The sequence below is a fragment of the Mesoplodon densirostris genome, chromosome X (genome assembly GCF_025265405.1).
Source record: "Mesoplodon densirostris isolate mMesDen1 chromosome X, mMesDen1 primary haplotype, whole genome shotgun sequence".
NCBI lineage: Eukaryota > Metazoa > Chordata > Mammalia > Artiodactyla > Ziphiidae > Mesoplodon > Mesoplodon densirostris.
Window position 1 is genome coordinate 50,447,920 of NC_082681.1, and position 15,794 is coordinate 50,463,713.

A 15,794-nucleotide genomic window follows, 5' to 3' on the forward strand; every position below is an offset into this window, starting at 1 on the left:
GACTGCTGTCCAGCTGGCCCCTCTGCTTTCATCCTGGCTCCCTTACCTGTCTGTTTTCAGCCCAGCAGCAGAGTGAAAGTCACATCATTTCAGTCCTCTGCTCAACACCACATCACAGTGGTTTGAAGCCCACCAACATGCTCAAAAGCCAGGAGTTCATAATGACCCTCATCAACAATAACAACAACAAAGAGGAACCTTATTGCTGACCTTTGGAGAATGCCGGGCAACCAACTCGTTTTCAGGGAAATCCAGCAATGAAAGGGAAAAGTTCACATTTTAAAGGGAGCAGTAAGGGCATGTGGTCTACATACGGTGTATAGGAAGAGTCAGAGTCATTTGCAAGAACCCACATTCCTTCCGAAATAACGTTGACGAGGGGAAAGGGTAAAAGGAGCTAGCTGACAGCTACTGCAGTCCCCTGGCTGACCAACTGCATCAGGTGCCTGAACAGGGCTAGAGACCTCCCTCAGCAAGGTGATTCAGACACAAGCAGTCTCAGACATCGCCTTGTCAAGTATTTGATAGAATAATCCAGTGAAACCATGTGGTCCTGGGATTTACTTTGCTGGGAGATATTTGTTAACTGATTAAATCTCCTTACTCATTAATCGATCTGTTCATATTATGTATTTCTTTATGATTCAGTCTTGCTAGATTGTCTGTTTGGGGGACTTTATCCATTTCTTCTAGGTTTTCCAATTTGTTGGCATACAATTATTCACAGTATTCGCTAATAATCCTTTTAATTTCTGTAGTATCAGTTGTAATGTCCCTCTTTCATTTCTGAATTTAATTATTTGAGTGTCCTCTATTTTCTGTTTCTTAGTGAGTCTAACTTAGGGTTTCTTAATTTTGTGTAGCTTTAACAAAAACCCAACTCTTAGTTTCATTTACTTTTCTTCTATTGTTGTTGGGTTTTTTTCTCTATTTCATTTATCTCTGCTCTTATATATCTCCTTCCTTCTGCTAGCTTTGGCTTTAGTTTCTTCTTCTGTTTCTAATTTCTTGAGGTGTAAAATTAGGTTGTTGATTTGAGATCTTTTGTCTTTTCAATGTACACATTTAAAGCTATAAACTTCCTTCTTAACATACCTTTGCTGCATCCCTTAAGTTTTGGTATGATGGACTTTCCTTTTAATTTGTCTCAAAGTAGTTTCTAATTTCCTTTGTGACTTCTTCTTTGACCCATTCATTCTTTATGAGTGTGTATGGGGATTCCAGAGAAAATGAAAACTAGAACGCCCATATGACCCAACAATCCCACTTCATGGTATATATCCAAAAGAACTGAAAGTAGAATCTTGAGGAGATACTTGCACATCTATGTTCATAGCAGCACTATTCACAACAGCTAAGAAGTAGAAACAATTAAAATGTCCATCGATGGATAAAAGGATGAACAAATTGTGGTATATATATATATATATATATATATATATATATATATATACACACACACACACACACACACACACACACACACACACACATACACACACAATGGAATATTATGCAGCCTTTTAAAGGAAGGCAATTCTGTCATATGCTACAGCATGGATGAACCTTGAGAACATTACGCTAAATGAAATAAGCCAGTCACTAGGAGACAAATACTGTATGATTCCACTTACATAAGGTTTCTAGGGACTTCCCTGGTGGTCCAGAGGGTAAGACTCCATGCTCGTATTGCAGGGGGCCCATGTTCAATCCCTGGTCGGGGAACTAGATCCTGCAAGCATGCTGCAACTGAGAGTCTGCATGCCAAGGCTAAGAAGCCTGCATGCCACAACTGAGTCCACATGCCGCAACTAAGAAGTCTGCATGCCGCAACTAGAGATCCAGCATGCTGCAACAAAGAGCCGGCGCAGCCAAAATAATAAATAAATAGATATATATTTTTAAAGTTGGGAAAACTATCGTAAACAGAGTCCATGGGTTTAATCAAAATAAGGTATCTAAAGTAGTCAGATTCATAGAAACAGACAGTAGAATGGGGTTACCAGGGACTGGGGGGAAGGGACAAAGGGGAATTGCTGTTTAATGTATAGAGTTTCAGAATTGAAAGATGAAAAAGTTCTGAAGATTGGTTTCACAGCAATGTGAATCAACTTAACTGTACTGAACTGAACACTTAAAACTGGTTATGATGGTAAATTTTATGTCATGTATTTTTACCATAGTTTGTAAACCTGCATATTAGAGTGTGATTACTCAAAAGGAAGTATTAAGAAAAGTTTTTGTTTGGATATGTAAATACAAACGTAAAGAAGTCAACGTAAAGGAACACGTGAGAATGTCAACTGTGCTTATGAGTAGGTGTTTGGAATGCACAAGAGGTGTACTTTCACGTGCATGCTTTACTTGCATAAAAGGCTGGGTCAGGTTTTGCCATGGGCTTGGGGGGAAGCACTATTACTATTGACTCATTCCATAGCATAACAGGAAAAATTACCGATAATCAGATCCACCTGTCTTCTCTCTGATTATTAAGCTACGTCACTTTGGACAATTCACCCAACTTCTCCTGATCTCAAATAACTTACATGTAAAAATCAGGGATTAGAGCTAACCACCACCTCAATCAAGATACAAGGCATACAGCCATAAAAAGAAATGTAATTGAGCTATTTGTAATGAGGTGGATAGACCTAGATTCTGTCATACAGGGTGAAGTAAGTCAGAAAGAGAAAGACAAATACCGTATGCTAACACATATACATGGAGCTTAAGAAAAAAAATTTCATGAAGACCCTAGGGGTAAAACAGGAATAAAGGCACAAAATTACTTGAGAATGGACCTGAGGATATGGGGAGGGGGAAGGGTAAGCTGTTGCAAAGCAAGAGAGAGGCATGGACATATATACACTACCAAACGTAAGGTAGATAGCTAGTGGGAAGCAGCCGCATAGCACAGGGAGTTCAGCACGGTGCGGTGCCTTGTGACCACCTAGAGGGGTGGGATACGGAGGGTGGGTGGGAGGGAGATGCAAGAGGGAAGGGATATGGGAACAGATGTTTATGTATAACTGATTCACTTTGTTATAAAGCAGAAACTAACACACCATTGTGAAGCAATTATGCTCCAATTTAAAAAAAAAAAAGATATAAAGCATATATCACACTCCAAACGGTTCCCGGTTAATCTTTCCACCTCCCAGCTCCATATAAACCTTGATCTGCTCACAGTCCCTATATATTTGTTTTGCCTGCTGTAGAATTTCTTGTAAATGGAATCATACATGCTGCACACCTTTGTGTCTGGCTTTTTAAAGTCAGCATCATGTTTTTGAAATCCATTTATGTTCCTGCCTATTGTATTGCTGAGTAATGTCCCACAGTATGGGTTGTAGCTCTCCACCTCGTTTACACAGTAGAGCCACTTGGGGAGTTTGAGAATATCACCAGCTCCAAGCTATACCCACAATAATTAAAGCAGAACTGGGTTGAGACCCAGGCACCCTCATTTTGTAAATTCTCCACGTGACTGAAGTGTGCAACCACAGTTGAAAGCTACTGTATTAAAGTATCAGCTTTTGGTTTATGCTTGCCAGAGACCCTAGCAATGGATGCCACCTCATTTTGCTGGCTTTCCACTCTGCTGTTTTAGGGACCTAGTGATTCCATTAGCTTAAATTAGAGATTGGCAGACTACAGCCCATGGGCCAAACCTGGCCTGGGGCCTGTTTCTCTAGGGCCTGCAAGGTAAGAATGGTTTTTACATATTTCAATGGTTAAAACAATAATATTTCTTGACATGTGAAAATTATTTGAAATCCACACGCCAAGGTCCATACGCAGAGTTTTAGTGGAACACAGCCATACTTGTCTGTGGAGGCTTCCGCTCTACAACAGCAGAGCTGAGTAGTTACGAAAGAGACAAAATGGCCCACAAAGCCTCAAATATTTGTCACCTGGCCCTTTCCAGGGAGTTTGTTGAGCTCTGGCTTAGAGCAAGTGTCCTTAAAGCAAATGCACAGTAACTGTGGTAAATGGCTGACGGTCCCTTTGGCTAAGCCTGGGAAGAAGATTTACTGCAGTAACTTGCGACTTCACCGTAGGGTCCTTCCTCAGTAGTCCACTCATTCATGGTGTTCTGGGTCAAGTGTGGGAATTGAGTAAAGGACTACCATTTGCCATCAAGAGAGGTCAAGTCACCAGACCTAGAGCTTGATTTATTTATTTTTATGTTCTTATATTTTATTACAAATCTTTGTTTATATTTTATTTATTTTACACTGATCAAATGCAACTTTGGAGTATGTTCAGATATTTCAGATCCAAGGGATCTGTTGATCAATTAGCCACCTTCAGAGGTTGCTACAGGTCAAACCAGTGTCACTACCCTTCCATCCTTGCTGTTTATTAAGTAAACAGCACTCACCTTGAGGCAGGAGATTAAGTGCTCCTACTGGGCCTGCAACTCCAGAACCCCAACATCCCCACTCAAGTGAGGGTGACCCTGTCAATGGCAGAATCTCCCATCTCATCTGTGGCCTACACAAGTCAGCCACTTCAGAACACTTCAAAGATGAAGATGCCCTCCACACTAATGTGTTTCTCAGTGCTGTGGGGGAAAGGAGTGTCCTCTGGGTCCCAAACAGCAGCTGCCTGACCCACCAACACACTGACTTCAAAGGCATTTCAATTCAAGTGACCAGAGGTACAGCTGGTAACGCTTGAAACTGAGTCCCCCTAAAACCGAGTTCCCTTGCCAAGTTTATGATTAACTTCTCTATCCAAAACTTTATTCTCTCTCTTGTCCCCCTCATGATCCCCTCAGGATTGAGGAGTATCTAAGAAAATGGGGGACTGACACTGAACAGAACCCTTCAGGGCCCTCCTGGGTACAAAAGCCCCACTGTGTTCCTTGTTTCTTGTCGGTAGAAAAAGGCTTTGGCCCCCTAGGCCTTCCCTGAGTTCCAAAGAACAGACTCAAGCACTTACTAGTTAGGGAAGTGAGGAAATGCAGAAACAAAGGAAAAGCAGTCAAAGAAACAAAACTGAGCTATTTGTAGAGAGGTGGATGGACCTAGAGTCTGTCATACAGCATGAAGTAAGTCAGAAAGAGAAAAAGAAATACTGTATGCTAACACATATATAGGGAATCTAAAAAAAATTGGTCATGAAGGACCGAGGGGCAAGACGGGAATAAAGACAACGACCTACTAGAGAATGGACTTGAGGATACGGGGACGGGGAAGGGTAAGCTGGGATGAAGTGAGAGAGTGGCATGGACATGTATACACTACCAAACAGAAAATAGATAGCTAGTGGGAAGCATCTGCATACCACAGGGAGATCAGCTCAGTTCCTGGTGACCACCTAGAGGGGTGGGATAGGGAGGGTGGGAGGGAGTAAGATGCAAGAGGGAAGAGATATGGGGACATATGTATATGTATAACTGATTCACTTTGTTAGAAACAGAAACTAACACACCATTGTAAAGCAATTATACTCCAATAATGATGTTAAAAAAAAGAAAGAAAGAAAAGTAGTCAAGAAACAATAGTGCAGTGATAAAGCAGAGTCCTAGTTTCTCTGCAAGGGATAACAACTTCATACATATCTTTGAGCTGTTACGCAGAAACTAAGATCCCCTTCCCAGGTGGAGGATGGTGACTGCATGCTGACCACAGCACACTGAACCCAGACAGGTTAGAACCAGAATGCTGATGATTAAGATCCCTGAAACAGCACCCTGTTTCCTCACCAACAAACAATCAGAGGAAAGTCATGCACTTCCCTGAAAGTCAGCAGGGGTTTAGAGTCTTCTGAACACAAGCAGCCAGTTCTCCTTGCTTGGCACCCAGAAAACAAACACTGTACTTTCCTTCACCGACAACCCAGCGTCAGTAGATTGGCTTTGCTGTGCAGCAGGCAAGTGGACCCAACTTATGTCCAGTCTCGCAACTGCAACTCTTTCACCACTGTGTGCCATGGAACACTATGATTCATCCTCTGTTACCAACTGGGTCCTTACTATCTTCAGATCCACCTAGACCGGATAACATATCCCCGATCCCCACTGCCTTCAGGGCCCTTTGCTTGCAAACAATTTTGGTGTCAAGTACTCTATTAATCAAAGTCCCCACTTCCTTATGCCAGATATTCATTCTGGTTATATTATAAAAATAAGACATCTTTAATAAAACATATCACACAGCTTACAAAAATTCTGTGAGGGCCAGAAAAGTGGGCTTGGATGCTGCACAGCCAGGGGAAGCCCCCTCACGCTGTGGGACTGGTATAGCTGAAACACCCCTGCTGCCTATGAGCTAACCAACATGTATGACAGAGACTGAATTCCAGGCACTCTGCTGTGGCTGCCCATAAAAAGCAGAGATATCTCCTATCATATGTAGCTGATCCTGCTTGTGGCTCCCACATTACTCAGTTCTACCTCCAAGATTCACTATGGTGCATAGGCTTGATACACAGAGGTCTTCTTTGGGACCCCAGACAAAAGGGGGTCTAGGAAACAAACACACACACACACACACACAAACACACACATACTAATGTAGGTCTCCATTCTTGTTTTTAGCTTTCCAGTAATCTACAGTACAAGAAATCATGTAAGAGTGTTTATGAGTGTTGGAATAGTTGCCAGGTGAGCCAACTTGAGGTATATTCCACAGGACTAATATTTTTGCTATCGTAAATGCTATATTCACTTTGAAAATATTATTTTCTATTTTGTGCAATTATTTTGTGTATATTAGTCTTTCATCCAGTAAACTGGTTAATCACTATTATTATAATTTTCCATAGATCCTCTTGAGTTTTATATGAAGACAATTATACTCACAGTTTTGTTCCTTTTCACTTTTGCACATGTATTAATTAATGTATGTATGTATTTTGGCTTACTGCAATGCCTAGGAGACTCAGTAAGATGTTGAACAGAAGTGATTATATGAATCATCTTTGCCTCTTCTGATTTAGAATGGAATGCTTTTAATGTCTCATTATTACGTACAGTGTTTGTTATAGATTTCTTAAAGCACACATTATCATTTTCAAGAAATATCTTTCTATTCCCAATTAGCTAAGAGTTATTTTTGTTGTTGTTTAAACTTGATTGGTTGTTGAATTTTATTGCATGCATGTTTTTCTGGAATCTTTGTGACAATCATCCTTTTCTTGCTCTTTTATACTATTAATGTGTTGAACTACATTATGAATCTCCTAATGTTAAACCAACATTGCAAGTTTGGTATAAACACAACTTTGCCCTGCTGTATTATCTGTTTTAGCCATTGCTGGATTAAGTTTGCCTTTATCTTATTTGTAGTTTTTGCATTTTTATAACTAATTAAGATTGACCAGAAATTTTGCCTTCTCATGCATGCAATGTCAAGAATAAGCTTAATATTTTGTTTCCCCAATATAATGTTCTTTTTTCTAAAACTTTCCCATTTAGTATTAATTTTCAAATTATCAGCATATCTTTTTCATAATATTACCTTTTAAATCTTTACTGTAAATACAAGCAAGACACCTTCTTCAAAAGTGGCTTATCTGTGCCTTCTAATTCTCTTGACTCATATTGCCAAAGGTTTCCTTATTTTTTATACTTTCAAAGCACTAACATCTAGCATTTTTATTCAACTCTTCCATGTCTGTTATCAATTTCATTAATTTTTGCTCTTATTTTTATTATTTTTTTCTTGCCAATACGGAAATGTATGAGATAATTTTTATCAAGTATATGACAAATCCACAGTCTTTTCATCTACCATCACGTTTTCTTTTATAATTTCTGTCCTCGAATAGCATGGATATCCAAATATCCAGTACATTTCATTACTTGGAAAAGACCTGTGGCTTACTGATGAGGGGGGTTTAACTAAATCCATTGTTGAAATATCAGATGATTAAGGGAGATGGAACTGCAGTATTGAAGCAAAGGAACTTCTATGATAAGTACATATGAACTTCACTGAAGAGGACAGCATACAATATAGAAAGGAGTAGGAACAGAAAGAACACGGACTTTGAAATCATATATCCAGAATGTGCGCTGTCCCTTACTGCGTATGTGATTTTAGGCGAGTATTTTACCTCTCTGAGCCTCAATTCCATCATGCAGTAGTGCTGTTTGCCATGTGTTTCCATTTGTCCCTGTTCCGGGGACCTGGAAGAGCTGTACTTCTTCACCTCCTTGGTTTGGGCAGGGCTGTGTATGTGACTGGTTCTGGCTAATGGGTTGTGAGTGACATGTGCTATTTCTGGGCCAGAACATATGGTTGTTGGATTGAGACCTTGCAGGGTCCGCTTCTCCTCAGGCACAGGGACTGACAATTTCCTAGATGATGGCTGCTCTGTCAGTTTGAGTCTCCAAGTCATTCCAGTAAGAATGGCTCAGACCCCCAAAGTCCACCATCCTGTGAGGGGCATGCGCCTGCCATGGACATGTAGTCGAAGTGAGGAATAAGCCCCTGAGATACGGGGACTGTCTATTACCACAGCATAATCTAGCCTATCTTGATTCTTGGATCTTATCTGTAAATTAAAATAACATACTCTCAGGATTTTTCTGAGGATTAAATGAGAAAACTGGTATGACAAGGTTTCCACAGTCCTTGATGTATAACAGGAACTCAAAAAATGGCAGCTATAATGATTAAATAATAATAACAAACTAGTTTTGAAAAAGTGTGGAAAATTGATATAAAAGGAGAGCTATTTCATCCACTCATCGTTACGGTAAGTTGTATCATCTTTTCAAGAGTGGGGCATTTTAATTTATTTTTCAGACTTCCTAATGACTAGCACTTATGCACTTATTTCTTGCCATCATGATAACAGAAACATAAATTGAGGTTGTATGTAAAGAATGAAAAAGTGGAAAGATTAAGCAAAAGAGAGAATGACTAATGACATAAGATAAAATGAGTTAGCAATAAGTAGTTTCTCAATGAGAAGAACAGATTATAATTATTAGTAAGCATACATTCTACTTAGTAAACAAAGGTACAAGGTATTAATGTGGCAGAAGAGATTTAGTTTGAACAGGCTTTCCCAAAATGTTTTCTGAGGAACACTAGTACTTCCAGTGGACTGTGGGAAAATGTTCCATCCCCATATAGCTTGAGGAAACTACCTGCTACAGACTGACTGTTTATGTACCAACCTAGGCTCCAAGGTGACAGTATTTGCAGGTCGAGTCTTTGGCAGGTGATTAGGTCATGAGGGAGGTGCTGTGATGTATGGGATTAGTGCCTTTATAAAAGAGGACCCAGAGAGCTCCCTTGCCCTTTCTGCCATGTGAGGATACAGCGTGAAGACAGCCCTTTATGAACCAGGAAGCAGACTCTCACCAGACACTCAACCTGCTCGTGCCTTGATTTTGGACTTCACAGACTCCAGAACCGTGAAAAATAAATTCTTGTAAGTTACAAGCCACCCGGTCCATGGTGTTCTACTACAGCAGCCTGAACAAGCTAAGACACTACCCTTCTCTTTGAGATTCAAGTGGCATATGATCTTAAAAATATGACATATAGAAATCCTTTATACCTTCATTCTTGTATGTCCCATATTTCTTCAATGGATAAAAGCATTTTGGTTGTTGCTGTCTCTCAGACATAGTGTGTTGTAGAACAAACCTGAAAGTGCTGAAATGAGAGGAAAGAAATGGCTATTATATAATTTAAAAAATATATCACCCCTTTAACCGTCTCTCAAACAATCTTTAAATCCCTCACAAATGTGAACACCTTATTTTACTTGCTGCATTTTACTCATTAAGTACCATCTACGTGATTTTTATGATATGTATCATCTATAATTTTACTTCATATGGTTTTCTTAAATAAATTCACTGTTTTTTCCCACATGAAGGAAAGGGGAGAACTTTCAAGGAATGTAACAAGGAATGGTTAGAAAATCAAGAGGAAAATCAGAAGCCAATTGTGGCTGGCTGGACTAATTTAAGCCGTTTAGAGAGTCCAAGCAGAAAAAGATTATGGCATCCCACCCCACACACACTTTGAAAAACTACTGGTCGGCAAAGCATATACAGAAAACAAATTCTGAACCTTAACGTGCTGGCTACTTTCACACTTTTACTGAAAAAAATATCAAATTAAAAAAAGTCTCTCTCCTTGCCTCTCTCCACACAACAAATTAAGAGACAGAAACTCAGATCAGATTTGAAATCATCGATATGAACTGGCATCTAGGAGTTCTCTGCTGTTCCTAATAACAAACGTGGTCAGCAGAGCGCAGAGGACACCATCACATGGCAGGTAGTGAATACGGATACGAAACAGAGATAAGCAAGAGTAGGGCTTTAATGTGGGGGTTGGGAAGGAAGGGGGAAGGGAGGGGTCCACCCAGTTTCCCGAGCCTAGCTGCCGAGAGCAGCCCATGAACGCCTGCCGCCCGCTGTCCCGCCGATTCTGAGTGAACCTCTAGTACTGGAGGGCGCCCCTCCTACCCGACTACCGCCTACCGTGTCAGAATATGAAAGTCGGTGGAAAGGATGGCATCAGAGCCAGAGCCTCATCAAGTTCCCCCTCAGCCAGGACAAGTACCTTAATTCTAAAGGTCTTCTTCACCTCTCGGTCTGACTCCTCAGAAGGCTAAGCCGAGCTACCCACCATTCGGCAGGCTCTCCGCACGCTATAACGGTGCCTCCCGAGGTCACGACCTTACGGCGTCACGTGACTGCGGGACTTACGTAACGTAACGCGCCGCTGTGGGGCCCTACCTGACTTCCAGGGGCTTGGCTGGCGGAGGCCACAGAGTAGAAGGATGCATGTGACGTCAGGATTCAGGAGCCCTCAATCGTGAAGTGTGACCGAGAGAACTGATCCTCAGGAGACCACAGCATGTCCCATGATCGTAGAATATACACGACCAACACCCGAAGGGTAGGTGCGGTGTTCACATGACAGCAGGCGCTTTGCCTGCCATGTGATGGTAGTGGCCACATCCCTGTTGACTCAGGGATCTGAAGATTCTGGTTGGCAGCAATCTTCACAAGATAGAGATGGCTGAGCCTGATATGTGACCAAGGGGGATATTTGACCAACCATAGCATCCATATGACTCTCAGAAGCAGGTCACCTTTGTGACTTGGAGTGCTGAGGCTTCCACATGCCCCTAGCTCGTGAGGGCCACATGACAGGATGAATCCACATGATGGGCAGGGTTTAGGAGTCTGCCATGCTCTAGCGCCTTGAAAAGCTGGATCTACCACATGATCATAGTGGCAATAGGTCCAGAGAGACTACACGAGCTCAGGGTTTAAGGGCTCATGGTGCTGACATGGCCAGTAGGTCTGGGCCTGCCACATAACTGTCTGGGCCTGCCACGTGATGGCCGCATCCGCGTGACCATGGCCTTAGGAGCCCACGGTGCTCAAAAGCTGGGTCAGCCTCCTGAGTGTAGGATAGTGACAGTAGGGTTCTCCCGGCTGCGTGTTTCAGGAGGCCGTTCTCTTCACGAGAGCTGGAGATCTGAGATTGCCCACATTCCTGGGCTTCCCGTTGATGGTGGTGCCTCCGGATGATCTTCCTCAGAACACAAGCTGGCTTCACCTGCCCCAACCCCTTTTTAATGTGCTAATGTGCTTCTTTCGTGTGCTAATTTTTTTCCCGAATAACACGTGAAATTTAACACATAAATTAACACATAGCAATGGACTAGGTCCTCCCTAAATCCATAAACATTGCCATATTTTAGGGACTACTTGAAAAACCTAAGCAGTGGGTACAGGTAAGCTCTGTTGCCGTAATTTCATGCAAGTCTAAGAGAAATTAAAGCAAAGCCAGTAAGTGCATTTTAGCTGTTAATTTGAATAAAAATGTATATAATAATTACTATGTGTCATGCACTTTAAAACGTCAACTCCTTTAATAATGGCAATCCTATAAACTAGGTACTATGATTATTATTCGAGTTTTCACAGATGAGAAAGTGGAAGCACAGATGTGTTAAGTCACTTGCCTAAGAGGTAACTGAACCAATAGGTGCCAAACCAGGGTTTACTCCCAGGCACCCTGGCTCCAGACTTTGTGTTTGGATCACCCACAAGAGTCTCCAAAGAAAATGAAGAATAATTCAGTCTTCCTTATTCAGACTAACCTGAAAGCCATCCGCAGTTACTGAAAAGTTGAGATCATAGAGGACCTCTTTAAAGTGCCATTTAAATAATTTCCAGTACTGCCAGTAATTAGAACTAATCGAAGCTGAAGCCAGTTAAGGCCCTCAGATTAATTTTAAGGTATAAATATAAACTTATCTTTAATAAGTGAAGTATACGTGTATATAAAAGGTTGTATAAAATGTTAGACGTTAGTTGAAAACGTTTCCTTCTTTTATTTTTAAACACTCTAAAGAGAAATATTTCAGACTTTATGGCTGTTTATGGAATTCCAAAAGTTAAAAGTGAGCAGAATCTGAATTAGATATTACTGCACTTATATTTTGTTTGCATCTTCCTAGAAAGGACAGAGAAAGGGAAAGGAGAATACACAATATAGTTCTGTTTTTTTTTAATTGCAGTTTTACAAACACCTCTTTTGCTGATTTGTGTGGAAAACTGAAGATCTGTGTGTATATCCAAAAGAGGTTTGATGTGATCTTGCCCGTTTGCTGGCTTAGGCAAACTTAATGCTATACAAGCAGTGGGATTATTTTGCTGGCACCCTGCAACGTGGCATGGCTACATAAATAACCTGAAGAAAATACAACAGACCAAATTTTGCACCATGGTTAAATTTGAATATACTACCAAGGATAACAGACTGTTTGTAGTTCTAAGCCTATTGAATGAAGTAGTGATCTTTTGGAGTGACTCTGTTTGGGCACATTGGTGTTACTTAGATAATTTTGGTAAATTATTTATGGGACACATGTAAATGCAAGGAATGAAAATGGAGCCACGTGTTTACAATAGAGCCTGTTATGAAAACTCAAGATGGATTTAGGAAGCATCTGTATACAATCACTGGATGGAATCTGCCATCAAGACCTGATGTCTGTCCCAACTGTAGCTTCTGTGATGGACAAATCCACTAAAGGTGATTGAGGTCAACTTCTTTCACCAAAAGGCAAACGCTGGAGTTCTAATTATAACTTTTCTTGGGAAGGGTCAGATATTCTCCTGTCAGAACTAATGGTCCTATCATTTATTCTTGCCCTGCGATGATTACCAGGAGCTATTTTAGGATTAAAAAATATATTTAGTTACACCAGTGGGTGCCTGTCAGCTCTTTCTTACATACATTGGGGAAGGGACGCTAAGGCTATGGATAAACACCTGTATGAACACAGCTTATGTGAGCTAGGCCGTTTAGGCACTGCACGTATATCAGGCGCTGTGTCTGTTTAGGTGAGGCAGGCTGATAAGCTATTCTTCTTGAATGTTGTTTGGCAAGGTTTACTGGGAACAGCTTTTACTTCTTTTATATTTCTGTTTTGGGGTGGACGTTTTGGAGGTCAGTGCTAGTGGCTTTGTTTAACACAGAGAAATGGGAAAGGAGAATAGCAGACATTTGTGATGCTGCTAAATTAAACACAAATACTCAAATGCTTTTGGTTCAAACACAAATATGTACAACTCAAGTAGAGGTCCTAAGTGAATTTACTTTCACAAAGTAAAATTGACTTAATCTGGTACCATTATCCAAGAGAACTTATCAGATATTGATGTACTTTTATAGAAATGGTAATCGAAACATGTTTTTCTTTGTTCCTTTAAGAAGCTCGTTAATTAACTAGAATTGACTTTACTGTCAGTGTCAAGCAATGGGAAAGAAGAGAAACAATTGTAGATAATGCTCCCTGTCAGAGTACTCAGTGTGCTCCCTTCCCCCAGCCCAGTGTAAATTTTAACAGCTCTAGGTGACGAGCTCATTCTTGGGGACTACCACAGCGTTGAAACAGAAAATTACATCCACAGTGAAAACTTCTTTTGAGGCCAAAGGATGATAAGGGGCGAGAAGGCAGGGATCCCTTTCACGGTTTTTGCTCATAAACTATGTCATTTGTGATGGTATGATTCTCTGGTACAGTCTGAAAATCCCTTCCGGGTGAAGACCATTTAAAAATTAAATAAGTGTGTTTCCAGGCTTTAAAAATTATTAGACAGGGAGAATTGAAGTGGTCCTAGCTTGGCTCTTATTATCCACTCATTGTAACTATTTTTTTGCCACACCCCCCAAATAATTCTAACTATAGTCTTTGAAAGTATTGTGATATGTGTTTTTACGTAAACAGCCACATTGTTTTCTTGTTACGATATCACACTGCCATCTACTGCTGGTTGATATGTTCCCATATGATGTAAATGAGTGACATTTGCCAGCTTTCTTTAGGATAGAAGCAGGCTTTTAGGACTAAGTCATATCAATGAACTCTGCATTTTCATCACATCACCAGATGATGTTTTAATTATCTAATTCATGTAGCCTGTTTGGGTCCAAAGATCATCTAAAATGTACATGATGCTCTACCTTTTTCCCCCCACAAAATCTGGAAAAACCTGCCATATCATGGGCTCTCTAAAAACTGAGAGGCACTTGCAATTGGTAACTATCTCTGGATTCTGAAATTCTACTTTAGTCTAGTGTATCTGTTTTTATATGGGACACGTTGATGCAATTCAAAGTCTCCCAAATAGGGAGGAGTATCAAGATGGTGGAGTAGAAGTATGTGGAGCTCACCTCTCCCCACAAACACATTAAAAATACCACTACATGTGAGGCAGTTCTCACAGAAAACCAACTGGAAACTGGCAGAAGATCTCCTACACAACCAAAGCTGCAAGGAATATCTCTACATATCCAGGAAGGACAGAACAAAATTTTAAAGACATGAGGACGGTCCTGGCCCCCCTGGGAGAGATCTGTAAAGGAGAAGAGGTACACATTGGCAGACCATTGCCCCGGGGAGCCCCTTTGCCTGCTGGAAAAGCCGCTGGGAGAGATGGAGGGGCTGGAAAAGCCTAAATTCTGCTCACAAGGAGTGCATGCATGCTGGCTTGCTAACAATCAGGGCAGAGAGAGACAGGCACTGGCGCTGCTGCCTTGCTGCACTTCCCAATCCAAAGCACACACAAGGTGGTGGGGCCACAGATGCACACAGCAGCTGAGCATTGAATCTTAGGTAGACAGGTCCAGGGAGAGGACTTGATCTAGATGTGTGGAGACAGCCCGGAGGACCTGGGGTATGATCTGGGCCAAACCAAGGAGCCCATTGTCAGCCTGCACATAGTGGGGGCAGGTCCTGCCACAGTGCCCATTGTCAGTGTGCACACAGTGGGGGCAGGTCTGGCCATGGTGGACTTTGCCAGCACGTGCGCCAGATGGCGCCATGGAAAGGCAGAGCAGCTGGGCACTGCATCTCGGTTGGATGGGCGCTGGGCAGGAGTATGCAGTTGTTCATTTCAGGGTGGGAGCACACTGGCCCCGCTCACTCTACACCATAGCTTGGAGCCAGATCTGGAGCTGACAGGTCCTGGGAGAGGTCTGACACAGAGGCAGCCCAGGTTCCAGGCAGCGGCACAACCACCTCAATTCCTGCAGCCACAGGTCCCCGGCCCCCAGCACCAGCCTACTGCACACCACAGCCCAGCACTAGGTCTGGGGTGAACACAACAGAGAAAGAGATGCAACCATGGGCGGCTTCTGGGCAGAGCCATGGATGCCTGCACTGGAGGCACATAGGTTTGTGGTGACCACCCGGGCCTCATTACCTTCAGTGGTCACCTCCTTTGCATCAGGGCTTGTGCTCAGGGGCAGTGGAACCTGACTGAACCTGACCTCAGTGCTTCTACT